This window comes from Carcharodon carcharias, chromosome 5, assembly GCF_017639515.1.
Source record: "Carcharodon carcharias isolate sCarCar2 chromosome 5, sCarCar2.pri, whole genome shotgun sequence".
Lineage (NCBI taxonomy): Eukaryota > Metazoa > Chordata > Chondrichthyes > Lamniformes > Lamnidae > Carcharodon > Carcharodon carcharias.
In genome coordinates this window covers 21,434,011-21,447,517 of record NC_054471.1, presented here as the reverse complement: position 1 = coordinate 21,447,517, position 13,507 = coordinate 21,434,011, and the positions used below count along the sequence as shown (strand labels likewise).

General features: G+C 48.4%; 1 protein-coding gene across 1 annotated transcript in view; it reads right to left on the bottom strand.

Moving 5' to 3' along the window:
- Nucleotides 1–13,507, bottom strand: part of LOC121278032 (transport and Golgi organization protein 1 homolog) — a 120,452-nt gene that overhangs the window by 74,325 nt on the left and 32,620 nt on the right. The gene's annotated exons all lie outside the window — the stretch shown is intronic.

The window sequence follows — 13,507 nt, the reverse complement described above, 5'->3', positions numbered from 1 at the left end:
TGACATTAACACTACGCCACGTGCACATGGTTACTTTTGTGGAATCTGACAAGGAACAAAATGCTGTAGCTTATAGTGATTTTCTTGAAGTACTTTCAACACCTTCCCAAAAGCAGAAGTAAGGCTTGCGGGTTTAAAAATTGAAGGCTCACCTCTAGCCTCACTATTTTGAAACCGGAAGTCAAATTTGCTTTATCAGCTTCAAAGCTGAAACTTAAGCTACAAAGTCCCATTCCACTCTACTCTAACTGCTCAGATTTGTAAATTCAGTTTATTACCTCATCTTAATCCCAAACATCAGATGTTCAAATTAAGACTCAGTCCAAAAATTCATAAAGTTGTAGAAGGGAAAATGAACAAGGGTCTTGTTCACAGAGCATTAGGCTAGGCTTCTGGATTACTAGGCCAAGATTCTGGATTACTAGTCCACTTGTTGTGGGTTCTGGTATCTTCTAAATTAACACTAATTGGTTTACAATATGCAATTCACACATATGCATATTATTACCACGTCCTGCTCCAAACAGGACAGTGCGTCCTCTACAGACTCTTCTACCTCAACAGCTGATCACAAGACACCAGGCAAAAACCAGTCTAATGGGAAAACGACCTAGCCTGCAATTGCATATTATAGAGAGCACAGACATGCATGAACTGGCGAAATACATAAATAAACATAATACAAATTAATAATGAATGTATTGCCTATATAAAGAAGTGTATGAATGTGATGCACATAGTATACACAGAAAATATGTGCAGGGATAAATAGATAAAAATCCACATTTGTATCTACCACTGACCTATGTTGATACCCAGTTAAAAAACAGCTCGATTTTTAAATTCTCATCTTCATTTTCAAAGCCCTCCATGGTCTCACTCCTCCCTAGCTCTGTAATCTCTTCCAGCCCTACAACCTTCTCAGATATCTGTGCTCCTCCAATTCTGGCCTTTTGAGCATCCCTGATTTCAATCACTCTACCAATGGCAGTTATGCCTTCAACAGCCAAGGCCCAAAGTGGCAGAACTTCCACCCCGAATCTCTCCTCCTTCCTGCTTTAAAATGCACCTTGGCGCCTCTCTCTTTGACCAAGCTTGGTCTTCTGCCCAAATATCTACTTGTGTGGCTCAGTATCAAAATTATTTGATAACACACCTTGTGAAGTGTCTTGGGTGTGTTAAATTATGTTTTACTGCTAAAAACGGTATACAAATCCAAGTTGTTGTACATGCTTATACACGTACTGATACCAACATACCAACTAGGTGAACAATGATGAGGATATATACACACTTCCAATATAGGTCTCTTGACAGCACTCGGTCAGCGAATCCAGCTGTAATACTTGGTTTTGTGAAGGGGAGGTCGTGTCTCATTAACTTGATCGAGTTTTTAGAGGAAGCGACAAAGATGATCGACGATGGAAGGGCAGTGGATGTTATCTACATGGATTTCAGTAAGGCTTTTGACAAGGTCCCTCATGGCCGACTGGTACAGAAGGTAAAGTCGCACGGGATCAGAGGTGAGCTGGCAGGATGGATACAGAATTGGCTTGGTCATAGAAGACAGAGGGTAGCAATGGAAGGGTGCTTTTCTGAATGGAGAGCTGTGACTAGTGGAGTTCCGTGGGGATTAGTGCTGGGACCTTTGCTGTTTGTGGTATACATAAATGATTTGGAGGAAAATGTAACTGGGCTAATTAGTAAGTTTACAGATGACACTAAGGTTGGAGGAGTTGCAGATAGTGAAGAGGATTGTCAAAGGATACAACAGGATATAGATTGGTTAGAGACTTGGGCAGAGAAATGGCAGATGGAGTTTAATCCGGAGAAATGCGAGGTAATGCATTTTGAAAGGTCTAATACAGGCAGGAATTACACAGTAAACGGCAGAACCCTTAAGTGCATCGACGGGCAGAGGGATCTGGGTATATAGGTCCACAGGTCATTGAAAGTGGCAACGCAGCTGGATAAGGTAGTCAGGAAGGCATATGGCATGCTCGCCTTCATTGGCAGGGGTATTGAGTATAAAAGCTAGGAAGTCATGCTGCAGCTGTATAGCACCTTGGTTAAGCCACACTTGGCATATTGCGTGCAATTCTGGTCGCCACATTACCACAAGGATATGGAGGCGTTGGAGAGGGTGTAGAGGAGCTTTACCAGGATGCTGCCTGGTCTGGAGGTTATTAGCTATGAGGAGAGGTTGGAGAAACTCGGATTGTTCTCACTAGAGCGACGGAGATTGAGGGGCAACTGGATAGAAGTTTACAAAATTTTGAGTAACATGGACAGAGTAGATAGTCAGAAGTTTTTTCCAAGGGTGGAAGAGTCAATTACTTGGGGACATAGATTTAAGGTGAGAGGCAAGTTATTTACACAGAGGGTAGTCAGTGTCTGGAATTCGCTGCCAGAGGTGGTGGTGGAAGCAGGTACAATAGTGGTGTTTAACAGGCAGCTACAACTACATGAATAGGATGGGAATATAGGGATACAGACCCCGGAAGAGCAAAATGTTTTAGTTGACGGGCAATATGATCGTCGCAGGCTTGGAGGACCGAAGGGCCTGTTCCTGTGCTGTACTTTTCTTTGTTCTTTGTACGACTGGCTGAGTCCAGTTTACTCAGCACTGACAATGGTCACCCTGGTTTGTGCAGCTCTGTTACTGAATCAAACTCAAACTGAGTCACTTCTATAAACTAGAAGATTTTTTTCTTAATGCACTACAACAATCAGCACAATAGAGCTGACCTAGGCAGTCAAGTGAAGGATAAGAAAAGGCCTGTTGAAAGATCAATCATTTGAAACATTAACTGGTTCTCTCTCCACAGATAATGCCGGGCCTTGTGAGTATTTCCAACATTTGTTTCTATTTCAGATTTTCAGCATCTGCAATATTTTGATTTTGGATAAGAAAAGCTGTTTGATTAAAACTCTTTCTCAACTTTTATTTAAAAGGGAAAATCTCAAAGTGGCAACATTTAAAATAGAGCTCAGTGTGACCATCAGCCAACAGGCCAATGGAACGATAAGAGGCTGTGAATTAACTAAGGCACTGGTTTAAAATTATATTAATTGTTTAACTACAAGGTTTACTGCCAGGTGACAGAGCATTTAAAAATATTTGCAACCTCCTGAAGTGATCATGGTAACAAGACATAAATTAGAATAAATTTCTGAACAGGATTTAAAAAAAAAATGTCTATTCAGGTTGGGATGATTACCAAGCCAGCAACATAGCAGTTATGTATTTGTATTGCTGAAGCATGATCAGTTTACGTATAGGTAGCTTCCATCATAAATAAGGGCACAGATATTCCTAGGAACATAGGACTTAGGGGCTGTAGGCCATTCAATAAGGTCATGGCTGATCTGATTGTGGTCTCAACTCCACTTTCCTCTCTGCATTCCATAACCCTCAACTTCCTCATCTATCAAGAACCTATATAACTCGGTCTTGAATATAGGAACACAGGACTTAATGGAAATATACAATTATAGATAGAATATATACTTGAAATGAAAATGGGGATTGAATTAAATTTGTGCACACTGGTCCCAATATTTTTCACCTAAGCCACCTAAGCCTACTTTACCTGAAGGCCACTTGCCCTTGACTCCTTGCGTATAATGTCACAGGAGATCAACATAAAGATGGATCAATTATAAAATTCAGACATACATGACTATATTCACACACTTAAAAGCTGTCAGATCACGAGGGCAATCTGGATCATGCTTTCTGGGTCAGAAACCTGCCAACCCTACACAGCCTGGACTACATCCTAGCACCATACTACATAGCCGATATTTGATGCCCTCTCAAGACACCAAGCTGGCTACTCAAATACAAAACAATTGCTACTCAAGATCCCCCACTTTCAGAGTAACTAGGCATTAGCAATAAATTTACATTATCAGCTTCACCCACAAAAATGATTAAAATTACATTCACACATACATATTAACATGACATTACTTGCACACATTTATAAAGCCAAATGTTAAAAATCACAGTGCACCCATCTTGGTCATATTAACATAACTTGTGCATAACATCTTAACCATAAACATCGCAAGGCAATTCACAAAAGTGTAATCATAAAAACTGACACCAAGCCAAAGGAGGGGAAATTAGGACAGGTGGTCAACTGTTTGGTCAAAGAGTATGTTTTAAACAGGTTCCTCAAGGCAGCAGAGTTTAGGGAAGCAATTCTAGGCCTTAGGTCCTAGAGAGCTAATGGAACAGCTGCCAAAAGTGGGATGAAGGAAGAAGGAGATGCTCAAGAAGCCAGACTTAGAGGAACAGAGAGTTCTTGGAGGATTGTAAGAGGTCAGAGATAGCAAGGGCTGGGGCCAGTGTGGGATTGGAAGACAAAGATGAGAGTTATAAAACAGCTGAGTTGCTGGATCAGCAGCTAATGTAAGTGCTTTGCATTTATAGAAAGTATTACCATGGCTATTTTCTTGCGCACACATACATCATATGTATAAAGTTACCTATGCTATATTACATACAAAATGGCTATATAAACATTATGCTTACAATCTTACCTATGATAACCATATGCATAGCAGTACTAGGAATTAATTTACTTTTTAAAATTTGTTCACCAGGTGTGATGTCACTGGCAAGGCCAGTACTTGTTGCTCATCCCTAAGTGCCCTGGAGAAGGTGGTGGGGAACCATATTTTTGCACCACTGCAGTCCATGTGGCGAGGGTACACCCACAATGACCGCCATAACAGTTTAATACAACTGAGTGGCTAGCTAGGCTACTTCATTAGATGGTTTAAGAGTCAACTGAACTGCTATGGGTCTGGAATCGCATGTAGGCCAGACCAGCTAAGGTCAGCAGATTTTGTCCCTTGACATCAGAGAACCAGATGGGGGTTTCCCTTATGAAAATCTGGTAGTTTCAAGGTGACTGCTACAGTTTCAGATCTGTTTAACAAACCGAATTTGATTTTCCCAGCTGCCGTGGTGAGATTTAAGCTTGTGTCGAGGGCTCTGGATTACTCGCCCAGTGACATAAGGACTATGCTACATGCAGCTGAAGGTACTGACGGACCAGCCACACACCCTTGTACAACTCGGAGACAGACAGGCGACCTGAACCTGCGGGGCCACGACCAAGCACACTGAGGGGAGGGGGAGAGCTGATATTAACAAACACCCACACCCACACTGACCTGGCCAATCGGGCCCACACTGAGAGGCGAGGGAGAGCTGATATTGTTTCATAGTTTGCCATTGTGAGATTTGAACTCTTGATAATCTTTTAAATGAAAACAGTTAAACCAAATCAACAAAATTGGGATAAATCAGGCACAGCCCCTAATTCAGGTCAGCTGTAAAACCAAGGACAAAGTTTAAAGGAACCTTACAAACTTTATATCAAAATGTGATTAAAGGGGTCAACAAAACACCCCAGTCCCCGCGGTGCCCACCGAGCACGGAAGGCCTCGAGAGTGTCAGCAGACACCACGTGCTCCCTCTCCAGGGACATCCGGCAGCGAACGTAGCCGCGGAAGAGGGACAAACAATCGGGCGGGACTCCCCCGTCGATCGCCTGCTGCCTGGACCTGTTAATGGCCAACTTGGCCAGGCCCAGGAGCAGGCTCACGAGGAGGTCCTCCTCCTTGCCGAACCCCTTCCGCACCGGGTGCCCATAGATCAGGAGCGTGGGGCTGAAGAGCAAACAAAACATCAATAAAAGGTTTTTCAAGTAACTAAAAAGGGAGTGCAGCCTACAACACCCTATGTATACATGGTCCACGGACTCCACAAGACCGCAAAAAGGGCACGTGTCCTGAGAGTCCGTGAACCTATGCATCCTCTTATTATAGGGGACTGCTGCATGCAACACCCTCCAACCCAGGTCCCCGATAGAAAGGGGAGGACACCTCCGTAGAGGGCCTCCCATCGGGGGCCTCCGCCGCCCGACGGCAACAAGGCATGCCAGGGCGTGTCCGGGCGAGAAAATGGAAGGTGTGCAGCAGCAGTCCGTACAAAAAGCCCCTCTTTGCCGTGCCAAAAGGCACGGAGGGCATGTCCCCGAGGCGGCTCATATTGCGGGGCACCAGCACCCGAGGGAGGGTTCGGGGCTTGGGGCCAATGTGGAATTCCGTCCGAACAGGGGAACGTTCAGACGGAAGACCACCGCGCACCTGAGCCACCTCAAGACCCAAAATAACGTCGGGTCCGAGCACGACCGTTCTCAGGTCTTGGATGGCATCGGCTGCGACCTGGACACTCACAGACGCGCGTCGCGCCAACTCCTGTGGGAGCATCCAGCCCAGTCCTCCGCCACCCAGCACGTCCCCGATCCTGGTCACCCCTGCGGCCACAGCTCTCCTCTCCGCCAACCACTGAAAAGGACGGAGGGGCGGATTTCTGAGCAGCGGCTCTCTGACGATAGCCGCTACTCCTGACGGGGGAGAGCTGCGTCGCGAGGCGACCACTTTCCAGACTTTGATCAGGTCCTGGTAAAAGACGGGCAACGCCTGCAAGGAGCCACCGAGGCCCAGCTGTTCTATAAACAGGAGCTGCACGTCATAATTCAGGCCGTGCACCTGACGGAAGAAATACGTCATCAGGGCACACCATCTAGGAGGAGGCTCAACGTAGAGGTATCGCTGCAGGGTCTGAAGGCGGAAAGTCGCCACCTGTGTGCGTAGGCACACTAGCGCCTGACCACCCTCCCTAAGCGGGAGACTCAGAACATCGGCAGCGAACCAGTGCAATCTTTTGTCCCAGAAGAAGTCGACTAACAATCTCTGGATTCTTGTGACAAAGTCCGGGGGAGGGGTCAAAGTGACCAGCCGATACCATAAGAAGATGTAACTCTTTTGAGTACAAACATGTTTCCATCTGTTTCAGATGAAGTTACATTGTTTCCTAGTTTGCCATTGTGAGATTTGAACTTGATAATCTTTTAAATGAAAACCAAATCAACAAAATTGGGATAAATCAGGCACAGCCCCTAATTCAGGTCAGCTGTAAAACCAAGAACAAAGTTTAAAGGAAACTTACAAACTTTATATCAAAATGTGATTAAAGGGGTCAACAAAACACCCCAGTCCCCGCGGTGCCCACCGAGCACGGAAGGCCTCGAGAGTGCCAGCAGACACCGCGTGCTCCTTCTCCAGGGACATCCGGCAGCGAACGTAGCCACGGAAGAGGGACAAACAATCGGGCGGGACTCCCCCGCCGATCGCCCGCTGCCTGGACCTGTTAATGGCCAACTTGGCCAGGCCCAGGAGCAGGTTCACGAGGAGGTCCTCCTCCTTCCCGACCCCCTTCCGCACCGGGTGCCCATAGATCAGGAGCGTGGGGCTGAAGTGCAAACAAAACATCAATAAAAGGTTTTTCAAATAATTAAAAAGGGAGTGCAGCCTACAACACCCTACGTATACATGGTCCACGGACTCCACAAGACCGCAAAAAGGGCACGTGTCCTGAGAGTCCGTGAACCTATGCATCCTCTTATTATAAGGGACTGCTGCATGCAACACCCTCCAACCCAGGTCCCCAATAAAAAGGGGGAGGACACCTCCGTAGAGGGCCTCCCATCGGGGGCCTCCGCCGCCGGACGGCAACAAGGCACGCCAGGGCGTGTCCGGTCGACGGACAAGGGCGAGAAAATGGAAGGTGTGCAGCAGCAGTCCGTACAAAAAGCCCCTCTTTGCCGTGCCAAAAGGCACAGAGGGCATGTCCCCGAGGCGGCTCATATTGCGGGGCACCAGCACCCGAGGGAGGGTTCGGGGCTTGGGGCCAATGTGGAATTCCGTCCGAACAGGGGAACGCTCAGACGGAAGACCACCGCGCACCTGGGCCACCTCAAGACCCAAAATAACGTCGGGTCCGAGCACGACCGTTCTCAGGTCTTGGATGGCATCGGCTGCGACCTGGACACTCACAGACGCGCGTCGCGCCAACTCCTGCAGGAGCATCCAGCCCAGTCCTCCGCCACCCAGCACGTCCCCGATCCTGGTCACCCCTGCGGCCACAGCCCTCCTCTCCGCCAACCACTGAAAAGGACGGAGGGGCGGATTCCTGAGCAGCGGCTCTCTGACGATAGCCGCTACTCCTGACGGGGGAGAGCTGCGTCGCGAGGCGACCACTTTCCAGACTTTGATCAGGTCCTGGTAACAGACGGGCAACGCCTGCAAGGAGCCACCGAGGCCCAGCTGTTCTATAAACAGGAGCTGCACGTCATAATTCAGGCCGTGCACCTGACGGAAGAAATACGTCATCAGGGCACACCATCTAGGAGGAGGCTCGACGTAGAGGTATCGCTGCAGGGTCTGAAGGCGGAAAGTCGCCACCTGTGTGCGTAGGCACACTAGCGCCTGACCACCCTCCCTAAGCGGGAGACTCAGAACCTCAGCAGCGACCCAGTGCAACCTTTTGTCCCAGAAGAAGTCGACTAACAATCTCTGGATTCTTGTGACAAAGTCCGGGGGAGGAGTCAAAGTGACCAGCCGATACCACAACATGGCGGCGATCAGCTGGTTTATGACCAGAACTCGACCTCGGTAAGATAGCACTCGGAGCAGTCCTGTCCAGCGCCGCAGGCGAGCGGTGACTTTCGTCTCCAGTTCCTGCCAGTTTGCCGGCCAGGATTCCTCAGCGGGGCAGAGATGGACCCCCAGGTAGAGGAGGCTGGTCCTGCTCCAGGTGAAAGGCCTGAGCTCCTCGGGTAGGGGATCCATCTGCCACTGACCGACCAGGAGTCCAGAACATTTACCCCAGTTGATCCTGGCAGAAGAAGCGGCAGAGTAGACCTCCTGGCACTCGCGCATCCTCCGCAGGTCAGCCGGGTCACTAAACATAAGGAGCACGTCATCGGCGTAAGCCGAAAGGACCACCCCGATGCCCGGCAAATGTTTGGCAGCGGTTGGATTCGAGCCCACACTTCCAAAGAGATTGCAATTATAATCTAGCCACTTAGACCCCTTGGCCACGGTACCATATTAAACAATATACTAAGAGGAGTAACTCTTTCGAGTACAAACCCGTATCCATCTGTTTCAGATGAAGTTACATTGTTTCATAGTTTGCCACTGTGACATTTGAACTCTTGATCTTGGGGTTACAAACCCAGTACCATAACCACTTGGCTATTTAGGCCAAGCTAAAATCCATGTAACTCTTTCAAGTACAAACCCGTTTCCATCTGTTTCAGATGAAGTTACGTTGTTTCATAGTTTGCCATTGTGAGATTTGAACTCTTGATCTCAGGGTTATAAGCCCAGTACCATAACCACTTGGCTATTTAGGCCAAGCCAATGCTTTTTCCCTTTCACTGTAACTCTCTCCAGTACAAACATGTTTCCATGTGTTCCTATTCAGATGAAGTTACATAGTTTTGCCATTGTGAGATTTGAACTCTTGATAATCTTTTAAATGAAAACTAAATCAACAAAATTGGGATAAATCAGGCACAGCCCCTAATTCAGGTCAGCTGTAAAACCAAGAACAAAGTTTAATAGAAGATGTAACTCTTTCGAGTACAAACCCGTTTCCATCTGTTTCAGATGAAGTTATATTGTTTCAAAGTTTGCCATTGTGAGATTTGAACTCTTGATCTTGGGATTACAAACCCAGCACCATAACCACTTGGATATTAACTAACACACACACACACACACACACACACACTCTGACCTGGCCAATCCGGCCCACACTGAGAGGGGGAGGGGGAGCTGATATTAACTAACACACACTGACCTGGCCAATCCGGCCCACACTGAGAGGCAGGGGAGAGCTGATATTAACTAACACACACACACTGACCTGGCCAATCCAGCCCACACTGAGAGATGGGGGGGAGCTGATATTATAACTAACACACACACACACACACTTACCTGGCCAATCCAGCCCACACTGAGAGGCGAGGGAGAGCTGATATTATAAGTAACACACACACACACTGACCTGGCCAATCCAGCCCACACTGAGAGGGGGGGGGGGAGATCTGATATTAACTAACACACACACACACACTGACCTGGCCAATCCGGCCCACACAGAGGTGGGGGGGGAGCTGATATTAACTAACACACACACACACACACTGACCTGGCCAATCCGGCCCACACTGAGAAGTGGGGGAGATCTGATATTATAACACACACACACACACTGACCTGACCAATCCGGCCCACACTGAGAGGCAGGGGGGAGCTGATATTAACTAACATACACACACACACACACACACACACTGACCTGGCCAATCCGGCCCACACTGAGAGGCGGGGGGGGGGGGGGGGGGGGGGGAGCTGATATTAACTAACACTCACACACACTGACCTGGCCAACCCGGCCCACACAGAGAGGCGGGGGGGGAGCTGATATTAACTAACACACACACACACTGAACTGGCCAATCCGGCCCACACTGAGAGGCGGGGGAGAGCTGATATTATAACTAACACACACACACACTGACCTGGCCAATCCGGCCCACACTGAGAGGCGGGGGGGGGGGAGCTGATATTAACTAACACACACACACACTGAACTGGCCAATCCGGCCCACACTGAGAGGGGGAGGGGGAGCTGATATTAACTAACACACACACACACTGAACTGGCCAATCCGGCCCACACTGAGAGGCGGGGGAGAGCTGATATTATAACTAACACACACACACACTGACCTGGCCAATCCGGCCCACACTGAGAGGCGGGGGGGGGGGAGCTGATATTAACTAACACACACACACACTGAACTGGCCAATCCGGCCCACACTGAGAGGGGGAGGGGGAGCTGATGTTAACTAACACACACACACACACACACACACTGACCTGGCCAATCCGGCCCACACTGAGAGGCGGGGGGGGGGGGGAAGAGGGGGGAGCTGATGTTAACTAACACACACACACTGACCTGGCCAATCCGGCCCACACTGAGAGGCGGGGGGGGGGGAGTGGGGGGAGCTGATATTAACTAACACACACACACTGACCTGACCAAACCGGCCCACACTGAGAGGCGGGGGGGGGGGGAAGAGGGGGGAGCTGATGTTAACTAACACACACACACTGACCTGGCCAATCCGGCCCACACTGAGAGGCGGGGGGGGGGGAGCTGATATTAACTAACACGCACACACTGACCTGGCCGATCCGGCCCACCAAAGCCGAGTAAACGAGCGCAGCGGCACCGGGCGCGGCTACGGCGGGTGGGGGCTGCGGCTGGCGGGGCGGCGATTCCTGGTCCAAGCCCATGGCGGACGCCGGGAGGGATACACTTTGTCCGATGTTTTAAATGGGGGATGGGGTGAGGAGAGGAGATTGGGGCCCAGGCCGGTGTCAGGTCCTCGGCATCATATTGACGGACGCTGCCGGCGCCCGAACAACCGCCGTTTAAAACACGTCAACACACGGAAAGCGCGAGGGCGCGCGCATGCGCGCACCGGCAGCGGCACAGCCAGCACCAGGGGTGAGAGCGGCCGCCAAAGGGACCACTCCCCCGACAGCGCCCCGCAGCTTTGGAGGACCAGTCTCTGCTCGCTGTTCACCGCCTCCCAGCCCAAAACTTAAGATTTTTCCAAAAGAGAGTCTCAAAGTAACCTAGTGATTCAAATAGAAAGCAAACTTGCAGATGTTTGATAGTTAAAAATCTGGAAATACTCTGCGAGTCAGGCAGCATCTATAGAAAGAGAAATAGTTAAACTTTCAGGTAAAAGGTCATCATCTCTTTCCACAGAGCCTGCCTGGCTTGCTGAATATTTCCAGCAGTTTGGTTTTATCACTGATTCAAAAATATATTTAAATTATTCTTTTCACCTTGAAAATTTCACACATCCTTCAGTTTATTCTCTTTTGAAAGCCAACTCATGCTGAGCAGGGCTTCATGAGCATCAGCCCCACCTCCCACCCAAATCTCCAGCATCCCTTCGAAGCGACCACTCTTCACTGACATTAAGCATCTGTAGGTTACTCCACCACTGAGGGCATCACAGCCACGACCTCATCTGACATCAATAAACCTTCCATGAAAGGGTCAATGGACAGCAATGCAACTCTGGTTGATTTTAATTCCCTATAAACCCATGAGCTAACAATGTTGTTACCCCATTGCATTTACAGCTGAGATCAACTTTTCTCAATCAGTATCACACCAGATTGTGCCTATCCTCACTGATCCACCACTAGTTTCACCTAAGCCAGAGGTCATCGGTAGAGTGTTGAACTAATACTTCACATCCGTCTTCATTCAAGAGAATGAGGATGATGGTATGGAACTTGGGAAGAGAGACTGCGAGGTTCTTGAACAAATTGATATAGGGAGTGACAAGGTATTGGAGGTGCTGGCAGGCTTAAAAATGGACAAATCTCCAGGTCCAGATAATTTGTGTCCCAGACTGCTGAGGGAGGCAAGGGAGGAGATCGCAGGGGCTCTGGCCAAAATTTTTAATTCTTCTCTGGCCACGGAGGAGGTGCCAGAGGACAGGAGAATAGCTAATGTGGTTCCACTATTTAAGAAGGGTTGTAGAAATAAGCCAGGGAACTACAGACCAGTGAGTCTCACATCAGTGGTAGGGAAACTATTGGAGAAAATTCTGAAGGAGAGAATCTATCTCCACTTGGAGAGGCAAGGTTTGATCAGGGATAGTCAGCATGGCTTTGTCAGAGGGAGGTCATGCCTAACAAATTTGATGGAATTTTTTGAGGAGGTGACCAGGTGTGTAGATGAGGGTAGTGGTTGATGTAGTTTATATGGATTTCAGCAAAGCCTTTGACAAGGTCCCACATGGGAGACTTATAAAGAAGGCAAATGCACATGGGATACAGGTGGTTTCAAAATTGGCTTAGTTGTAGGAGACAGAGGGTGATGAAAGAAGGCTGTTTTAGTGACTGGAAGCCAGTGTCGTACCACAGGGATCTGTGCTGGGTCCCCTATTATATAGACGACATAGATGACTATGTGGGGGGTAGGATTAGTAAGTTTGTGGATGACACAAAGATTGACCAGGTGGTTAACAGTGAGATTGAGTGTCTTGGGCTACAGGAAGATATAGATGGGATGGTCAAATGGGCAGATAAGTGGCAGATGGAATTTAACCCTGAAAAGTGTAAGGTGATACACTTTGGAAGGAGTAATTTGATAAGGAAGTATTCAGTGAACAGCATGACACTAGGGAGTTCTGAAGAATAAAGGGACCTTGGCGTGTGTGTCCATAGATCTCTGAAGGTGGAGGGACATGTTAGTGGGGTGGTGAAAAAGGCATATGGGACACTTGCCTTTAACAATCGAGGCATAGATTACAAAAGTAGGGAGGTCATGATGGAGTGGTATAGAACCTTGGTGAGGCCACAGCTGGAGTACTGTGTGCAGTTCTGGTCACCACATCACAGGAAGGATGTGATTGTACTGGAGGGGGTGCAGAGGAGATTCACCAGGATGTTGCCTGAGATGAAACATTTAAGTTATGAAGAGAAATTGGATAGACATGGGTTGTTTTTGTTGGAGCAAAGAAGACTGAG